The sequence below is a fragment of the Macrobrachium nipponense genome, chromosome 5 (assembly GCF_015104395.2).
Source record: "Macrobrachium nipponense isolate FS-2020 chromosome 5, ASM1510439v2, whole genome shotgun sequence".
Taxonomy (NCBI): domain Eukaryota; kingdom Metazoa; phylum Arthropoda; class Malacostraca; order Decapoda; family Palaemonidae; genus Macrobrachium; species Macrobrachium nipponense.
Genome location: NC_061107.1, coordinates 63,298,513 through 63,307,891, shown reverse-complemented (window position 1 = coordinate 63,307,891; position 9,379 = coordinate 63,298,513). Strand labels below are relative to the sequence as shown.

The 9,379-nt window shown below is 33.4% G+C and overlaps 1 protein-coding gene across 2 annotated transcripts in view; it reads left to right on the top strand.

The window, feature by feature from the left end:
- The first annotated feature begins 513 nt into the window (after window positions 1-513).
- The window catches only part of LOC135215383 (uncharacterized), a 517,130-nt gene continuing 508,264 nt past the window's right edge, over window positions 514-9,379 (top strand). The window contains exon 1 of one of the 2 annotated variants that reach the window (XM_064249962.1): window positions 514-851. The gene's annotated coding sequence lies outside the window, so the exon portion shown is untranslated. The remainder of the gene's footprint in view (window positions 852-9,379) is intronic. The other variant, XM_064249961.1, reaches the window with a different exon arrangement.

Below are 9,379 nucleotides of genomic sequence, written 5' to 3'. Positions count from 1 at the left end.
ATTAAATCTGCCGTATTAAAGCTTGTCATTGATAACTATCAGGATAGTTTATGACTTACGTAAATTTTCCCTTTTACTGAATCTGTAGTTTTTATGTCACTGTTTATTTTTTTATTAAGTCTAGATAGTGTGCTCGAAGAACACTCTATGTTAGCAAGATGACGCACACTATATATATATATATATATCTATATATATATATATATATATATATATATATATATATATATATATATATGCAAAGTGTGCGTGAGTGCATTCATGCTGTGGTTACCATGTATACGGTTTCAATGGAATGGCATGAAATAGCGAGAGTCGCGATCGCCAGCAGGTTTTATAGACGGAAACTTCTCCCCCATCAAGTGGTAGTTGCTGCTACCACGCCCTGGTTGATGTGCGCTTGCCTGGTAACGATGAGGTGTAGGAGGGGAAGAAGGGAGGGGGAGGGGGAGGGGAAAGGGTCTTGTTCCATGTCGGGCGAACCATCGCATGTGATCAACTCACATTGGCAGTGTTGCCACGGCAAAGCTGAAGGGAGACCGTGATAGTTTTCTTTGTGTCGATTTGTGACTTGGAATCGCTAGGTTTTATTGTTGTAGCTCTCGTTTGCCTCGATTTCTCTCTCGGTGCTTCAGTTTTCGGAGTTTATTCTGTGTGCCTTGAGTGACTCATCGGCAGTTGCTGGCACTGGTGTTTTTACCTGGAAATGGGCAGCCAACCCCCACGCCCCCAAGGACGAACAATTTAATTCGTAATAAGCTGTATGCTCAGCCTGTGTGTCTGGCAGGATCTGACCTACTCGAGAGTTTGAAAGGGACCCGAGAGAAATGCTGCATTAGAAGAAAATTATGGTAGGTAAGAATTATTCAAATCGTAGCGCGTGTAGCCGGTTATGACGTCACTTTGTAAACAAACAATGTTTATTGTGCGGTCACGTAGGTGTTGTTCGTTTACTGCGTCAGTCCATGATCTTTACGAGTTTTCTTACTTTTTCAAACATAATTCGCTATTTTAAGCATAGTGCGCTTTAGATTAATATTCCATTGCAATCATTTAATTTGTTTGCCCCTTGAGAGAAGGAATATGTTTCCGGTATCAAATTCATTCAGGAAAATTATTTTTATGTTTTTATTTATTTATTTATTCTTCATTTTTGAGATACCGGTGTTCATTTGTCGCAAAAGTCTTAAGTAGACAGTAGGCAAGAGTTGACCCTCTTTATAAACATTCCTGTGTGACCGTGGAAGGCCGCCGTAAATGGCAACAAGCGACTAGATTTGTGAGACGTAGGAAAGTCAATTTGAAGGAGAGCCAACCTTCTGGAGGTGTATTGCTCAGTCTTGGCGGAGATTTGCTGTCTCTGAACGCTCTTGTTTCCTTGTCTTATATTTGCATATTTATAATGCATGCCCAAATGTATGTGATTATATTTGTGTCTGTAATATAAGGATGTAATTATATTGACTTGCATGTTTCATTTCGACATAGACACTATTAGCGTGTAAATTACTGTGATATGTATTACAATATTTACGAGAAGTATGGATCCGTAAACCAGTATATGTATGTACAAACTATGCCGTAAATAAATATACGTTTATTTACTGTTGTATTTTTGTGATTGTCTTTTGGAATTTCAATGGGCCGACTGAGATCCATTTGTTGTATAAAATAATTTGACAGGACATAATTACCTTATGAAATTGATTTCCACGAGGTAAAAAAGCCTTAAGCTTAATTTTGCAGATAAGAGCGATGCTATTCTATATTATAAGCTGTCATAAGCTGCATGCGGAAATTCGGGTCCACAATGGAAGGGTTTTCTATCTTGGCGCTTTGAGAAACCCAAGCGATAATCTGTTCGTTCGTTGAAAGTCATTGTGCCACTTGCTTTTCAGTTACCATACAAAGTGTTGTATTAAAGAATTTATTATACAGAAATGCATTTACTGATATCCAGCGAAATCTTTTTAACAGAAAAGCTTTACAAATAAATACGTAATAAATTCATAAATGACCTACAAACAAAACTTCAGAGCAATTCGCCTACCGTGTTCTCATAACCATTTTTATTTTTTTATATGTTCTAATAATAAAATACTAGCTCCTTTGAGAAAGATACCAGGGTAATAACTAGAAAAATTTCTTGGGCATAGCAAACGATTACAATTAAACATATATATATATATATATATATATATATATATTATATATATATATATTATATATGTATATATATATATATATTTATATATATGTATATATATATATACATATATTATGAATATTACAGCCAGATTCGAATACCATAATATATATATATATATATATATCTATATATATATATATATATATATATATATTATAGTATATATATATATATGATATATATATAATAGATATAGATATATAGATATATATATATATATAGTATATATATATATATATAATATCTATATATATACAATATATATCTATATGATATATATATATAGATATATTATATAGATATATATCTATATAGTACAGTATATATATATATATAGATAGATATATATATATAGATCATATATATATATAGATATATATATATATATATATATATATATGGATATTATATATTATATAGAATATATATATATATAGATATATATATATATATATATATATATCTATATATATATATATATATATATTATATATATTACAGCATGACTCGAATACCATACATTAGATATATATATATAATATATATATATATATATATATATATATATAAAATATATATATATATATATATATATATATATATATATATATATATATATATATTACCAGCCTGACTCGAATACCATATATTAGATATATATAGATAGAATATATATATATATATATATATATATATATATATATATATATATATATATATATAATATATATATTATATAAATGTATATATATATTTATATATCATATATAATATACATATATTTATAGAATAATTACAGCCCAGATTCGAATACCATATTTTATTTATATATAAGTTATATATATATATATATATATATATATATATATATATAGTACTATTTTATATAGATATATATATAACTTATTATATTATTATATATATATATATATATATCTCTACATTGTCTATTTATATAGGAGTATATATATCTATTATATAATATATATATCTATCCATCTCTAAGATCTAGTATATATATACCTATATATATATATATATTATTCTCTATTATATTACAGCCAGCCAGCCCGAATATCGATTATTTCTGAGAGAATTTTGCTTACAATTTTTCTTTGCTGCAAACAAATCTTCAGTGACAATCCCTGTGTATATGCGATTTACGATTCCTCGCCACATGTACTAACGAGTATTTTCGATTTCTGCTGTGGATACATGAATGGTGTTCCCGGCTTAAACGTTATAAACGCCCGCTCGAACTCACAGACATGCACACAATGTATACTCGTGTATATATACACAATTCTTGCATCCATAGTAGAAATAGAAGACTCGTTAAAACATGCGGTGAGGAATCGTAAATCGCATATGTACAGGAAAATCAGCTGTTACTGAAGATGAAGAATTGTTGCAGCAAAGAAACATTGCAAACCAAATTCTCTTAGAAATAATTAGTATTCGGGCGTGGCTGTAAAAAAACAAAAGAACTGGCATCGTTAGTTGCGAAAGAAGCAAAGCCAATTTCTAAGAATATTTGAAAGGGACAGAAAGCCTAGATAATCTGGAGGCAACCAAGGGAAGCGTTAAGCAAAATCATGCCATGTTTAAAAGACAGTCAGTGATTAGTCTGCTGTGAGACGTCACGGGTAAAGTACGTTCTAGCACAACTATTTTGGTGCATAGTATGAACAACAAGAATGGTCTTTGCTGCTGCCACGCATGTTCTTTTCTTCATTTGCCTATTTTCACTTATGGCCTCTACGGTAGACCAATGAGTAAGATTTACCTTACCCAGAATTAAGTTTTCTTCATAAATTAGAACTTTTAGATGGATGATTTTTTTTTCTGTAAAAAACCAAGATATATGATACAATTGTAGAAAGGGAGACCACCAGTACTCCCGTGCAAATGAGTCCAAGCAGACACAAGAGTAAACACTTGCTGAACACCTTTTGTGCTTTGAACTGAGAATTGATGGTGGCAGAGGCGCTATCAGATTCAAACCATTACGAAAAGAATATACATTTACCAGAACGTGATCAAATGCTCGCAATTTTTTTTTGTCTATTAGAATACGGGAATAATGAGCAACAGGGTGTTAGTTCGTGGGCGTAAACATATAATCCATGAAAGTAAAGCTTATGGAAAGAACAAATAAATTACTAGCTGGGAGTATAGGATGGGAAAAGATCTCCGTCCCTAAACATTTGCGCAAACATCCTTAAAAATATATAGTGAAAAGATAACATTTGTGAATGATCGGTGACGGCAAACTACGCACCCGAGGACGTGTCAGTAAAACATGATTTAAATACGCAAAGATATCATATCGGTAAAATCAGCCAAGTTGACTGCATGCATTAAATATTAACGTCAATGGCTCAGATGAGATTTATCCTGTAAACGTTTCATGACTTACCATTTAGCTGATCTTGTCCCGTCAGACAACTTCGACGTAATTAAAAGAAAACACAGCGCTTGCTTTCAAAGACCCGATTCAGAGAACAAACCCGTTTCAAGAGGATCGCGAGAGAAACATTCTGTCGGAAAATTGAAGAACGATCTATACAGAAGGGAGCAAATTCTCCACGGGAGTTTCTTCTTTATGTTTTAGTGTATTTTCATAAACTGGCCATTTTCAGCAAATACATGTTGGGATGTGGAACTTTATAGAATGGTTGGTATGTCATTTAAACCCCTTCAAAGTAACTAATATGGGTCCATTATTAGCAAAGACATACTTTATTGCAGTTTTCATGTGAAGATTACTTATGATGTAATGTAAATGGAAATTTTCTTAAATGGATGATGTTTTTCATGATTATTTGAAATTTGGAAGGCATCCAAAGAAATAATTTGAATTGTACTTTTGGAAGCGAAGCTCTACCAAATTTAACGTTATTGACTTGTTAACTCAGAACTAAAGGTTTGCTTTCTCCTTCCTTCTAGGCAATGCTGAAAGAGAAGTTCAGGTGCACAGTAGCATTGCGGTGGCAAAGCGAGCCATTTTAAAAGAGTCAACTAGAGATTATCTTTCAGTATAGTAAACATAAAAAGGGCGTAATACCTTACGTAGGATCCGTTTTGGAAGCTTCGATAGAAATGTTTTTTCGTCCTAACGCTTCGCTCACCTCCACTTTAACTCTTACTAAAAAAAGAACTAAGTTTTATAAAAGTCACTTTAGAAATTGCAAACAGATCCCAGGTAAGAAGTCGATAAAAGATTATTTTAACTGGAACACTTATCATATATCAAAATAATTGTTTTACACAAAGGCCAAAAATGTTGAAATATTTGGATCCACCGACACAATTCTTAATTTTGGACGTATTCGTTGAAACTGTAAATTAAAGTCCTTTCAAGCCACAAATTAAAGTCCTAAAAATGAGCTAAAAGCATCGCAGAAATTACTGTGGTTACGTAATAAAAGTAGATGATAAAACAATTGTAAATTGCGTTATTTATGCATTTTCACCTTTCTGGAAACATTAAGTTATTTTCCCCAGTATGGAGTTGCTCCAAGGAAAAAGCAAAACAACAGAAACTGTCCCTTCGATATTCTAACTGTTCAATTATGGGCGCATTCCTACTGCACAAAACTTCCACAGAATTAGCTACTTCATACAAGTACAAATAAGATTCATGAGCATCTCACTGAACCCCCCACACATGCTGCGTCATCCACCTCTCTCTTGTGCCTACTCTCGCGCTTTTCACTTCGCCTTTCCCATATTGTCATCATCACCTGTTACAGTTTCTCCAGAATACGAATTAACTGCTTCCGACTTATTATAATTCATTATTCCATTTTTTGGCTCTTGTTTAAATCAATCCTACTCTTACTCTTCTAAACACTTTCCAATCTTTTCAATAGAGTTCTGCACTTTATTTAGTTTCACACTCCCTAATCGAATATTGTACCATCTGAAATATCAGCCCGTGTACGCACCACTCATTTACATATACGGCAAATTGGCATTTGCATCGAATATTATTTCTCTGACTTCTCACATCACTCCATCCGTGAAAATATCAAGTAGCCATAAGGGGTCCACTTTTACGCTAAATCAGTCTCAGGCCGTAACACATTCAGCTACACCGTTGGTCATGCAATCGGGGAAGATAAACTATATAGAGTTTTGTCAATACTTGGACGATTGGCAAATGCAAAATACCAGACGCCTCGGGCTCTTAAGCCCATTGTTCCTCCTTGAGGAAGGGTGAGGGTTTAGCTTCCTCATCCCGGAGCACTTGGTAAGAACTGGAGCCTGAAACTAAGACTAATTTTCCTAAAGGGACAGAGTATTTGGTGAGAAAAAAAACATACACTCACACATACACAAGCACATATTATATATATATATATATTATATATATATATATATATATATATATATATATATCAGAATAATTAAACGTAAATTTTTATATTGTTATCATTAGTCTGAACTTACAAACTAGCATTCAGCATAAACTATGACATAACTATGCGTGATACTATTTCTGATCCATCAGTCCCGTATTAGTAGCAAATTCAGATGAGCATTCAAGTCCCTCTGACCTCATTCTTTTTTTTTTTTTTTTTTTTTAACTTGAACCACTTCAGCCTCCAGACAGGAGTTCCGGATACATTTTCCGACCACAACCTACTGAAATATGTTTCTGTGACATCAGATTTCGAGATGTAATAGTTTTTTAAAATTTAAGGAATGATGATGCTTCACCGGAAATATATAATTTAAATCTATTTTTGTCATGGGCGGCTGACAGATGAGCCTACTACAACTCGTCAGTCAAAAATATATAAATGTCATGTCTACTTTCTTTCTCAAAACTAGAATTTTTTATATATCTTCATAAGAAATGCCACAGCTCTCCATTTCAAGAAGGCATTTACATACGAACATCCTGATCTGTGTTCTCGATAACCTTTTAATCTCCATGTTACATTTTCATTTCTCAGTTTTTTTTATCTAAAACGTAACCATTTATTTTCTGCCTGGCACCCGGCAACCACTTCCAAATGATACAGAGTACTTACTTACAAAGACTCACACACACACACACACACACATATATATATATATATCTATATATATATATATATATATATATATATATTATATATATATGTATATATATATATGTATTATATATATATATGTATGTATTTCTGTACATATATATAATATATTATATATATGTATGTATATATATACACACTATATATATATATATAATATATATATATATGTGTGTGTGTGTGTGTGTGTGTGTGTGTGTGTGGTGTGTCTTTGTAAGTTAAGTACTCTGTATCATTTGGAAGTGGTTGCCGTTGCCAGACAGAAAATTAATGGTTATGTTTTAAATATACAACAGAAATGAAGTTGTAACATGGGGATTAAAAGGTTATCGAGAACACAGACCAGAATGTTCGTCTATAAATGCCCACTTGAAATGGAAGAAAGTAGAGAGCGCATTCTTATAAAAGGACTGACGGGTTGCGGTAGGCTCATCTGTCAGCCATGCATGATTAAAATAAATTTAAATCATAATTCCTAAATTTTAAAAACTGTTTCGTCTTTTAAAATTTGATGTCACAGAAACATTCGTGTAGGCCATGGTTGAAAAAATTATCTGGAGCTACCGCCTGGAGGCTTGACCTTATAGTCAAGTGGTTCAAGTTGAAACAAAGAATGAGGTCAGAGGGACTAGAATACTCTCTGACTTTGCTGTTAAGACGGAACCGATGGATCAGAAATACCATCACGTAAACCATGGCCTAGATTATGTTGAACGTTGTTTTAAAGTTCAGACTAATGATAAGGATGGTGATAATAAAATTATACTTTTAATTATTCTGAGAGAGAGAGAGAGAGAGAGAGAGAGAGAGAGAGAGAGAGAGAGAGAGTCTGCCTTTAACATTAAAGTCTGCGAAATATAATTTAGTTTTTATATGCATATACGTGAACTCGCTGACACACACACACATACACACACACATATATATACGCGTGTATGTATGTATGTTTTGAATACGTGCGTGTGGTACTACGCGCGCAAGTGCGTATATGCTCACGCGTGACCCCATTCACCCTGCATACAGGCACAAGCTTATACATCCACAAAAATATGCATACAGACATAAACGCATACCATGACTAGACTGAGAAGCTGATGGTGGCGGGCGAACGATGGCATCTGGTCATGTCAGAATCGGGGGCGAAAATATTGATTCCAGTCTCCCCCACCGCCAACGGTGCCAGTCTGTCTGTTATGCGCTGACTGGCTGCTGCCTCTCATTGCTGCGAAGTGGCACTGTGCCAATTGTTTCTTGTTTCATTGCTAGATAATATCTTTAAATGTTTTTTATAGATGTCTAGTGATATTTTTAGACATGTGGCATTTTCATCTAATGATCTTAGCGTAAAAAAAAAAAAATGCGCGTGGTTCCTAATATTTTTTCCTCTTCAGTTATCATTCAAAATGCTACATGTATAACTGAATCACGGAAGTTTGGAACGTGATAAATCCATAAATAAAGGTATAAGCCACGAAGGAAAGATAAACAACGGAGTTTCTCCAAGATCTTTCGACTCAACGTCCTTTACTTAGCAGACAAACAGTTGGTCTACTAAGTAAAGGACGTTGCTTCGAAAGATCTTGCAGAAACCCCGTTGTTTATCTTTCCTTCGTGGCTTATACCTTTATAGAATGCTACATTTCGGACAATGATTTTCAGAATTACGGTTCAGTATCCTTTCAGTACTTTTCAGTATAAAAAGAACTTTGGTACTTTATATGCCTAAGTCTAATGTCAATATGGTTCCCTTATATTTCGGGGGTGAAATATTCATGCTGCCTATGCCCTTGAATATTTTATGGGCCTATCAAGGAGGGAGGAAAGGGTCGGGACCACCTTTATGACTCCTTTCTCGTAACGCTTGACCTCTGTGGCAAAATCGGTATTTACTGTAGTTCTTTGATTATTTAGATACTATCTACTTCAGCTTTTTTACTTCTTGATCTACATTTTTTTAGATTGAGGATTAACTCTGGAACTGCTTCAGCGAAAAGGAATGAATTCGTTTTTTATTAGGTATTGCTTGGATTTGTGAGTATTATATATCATGAGTAGACATGCCTAGTTCAAGCATTCAGTTATGCCA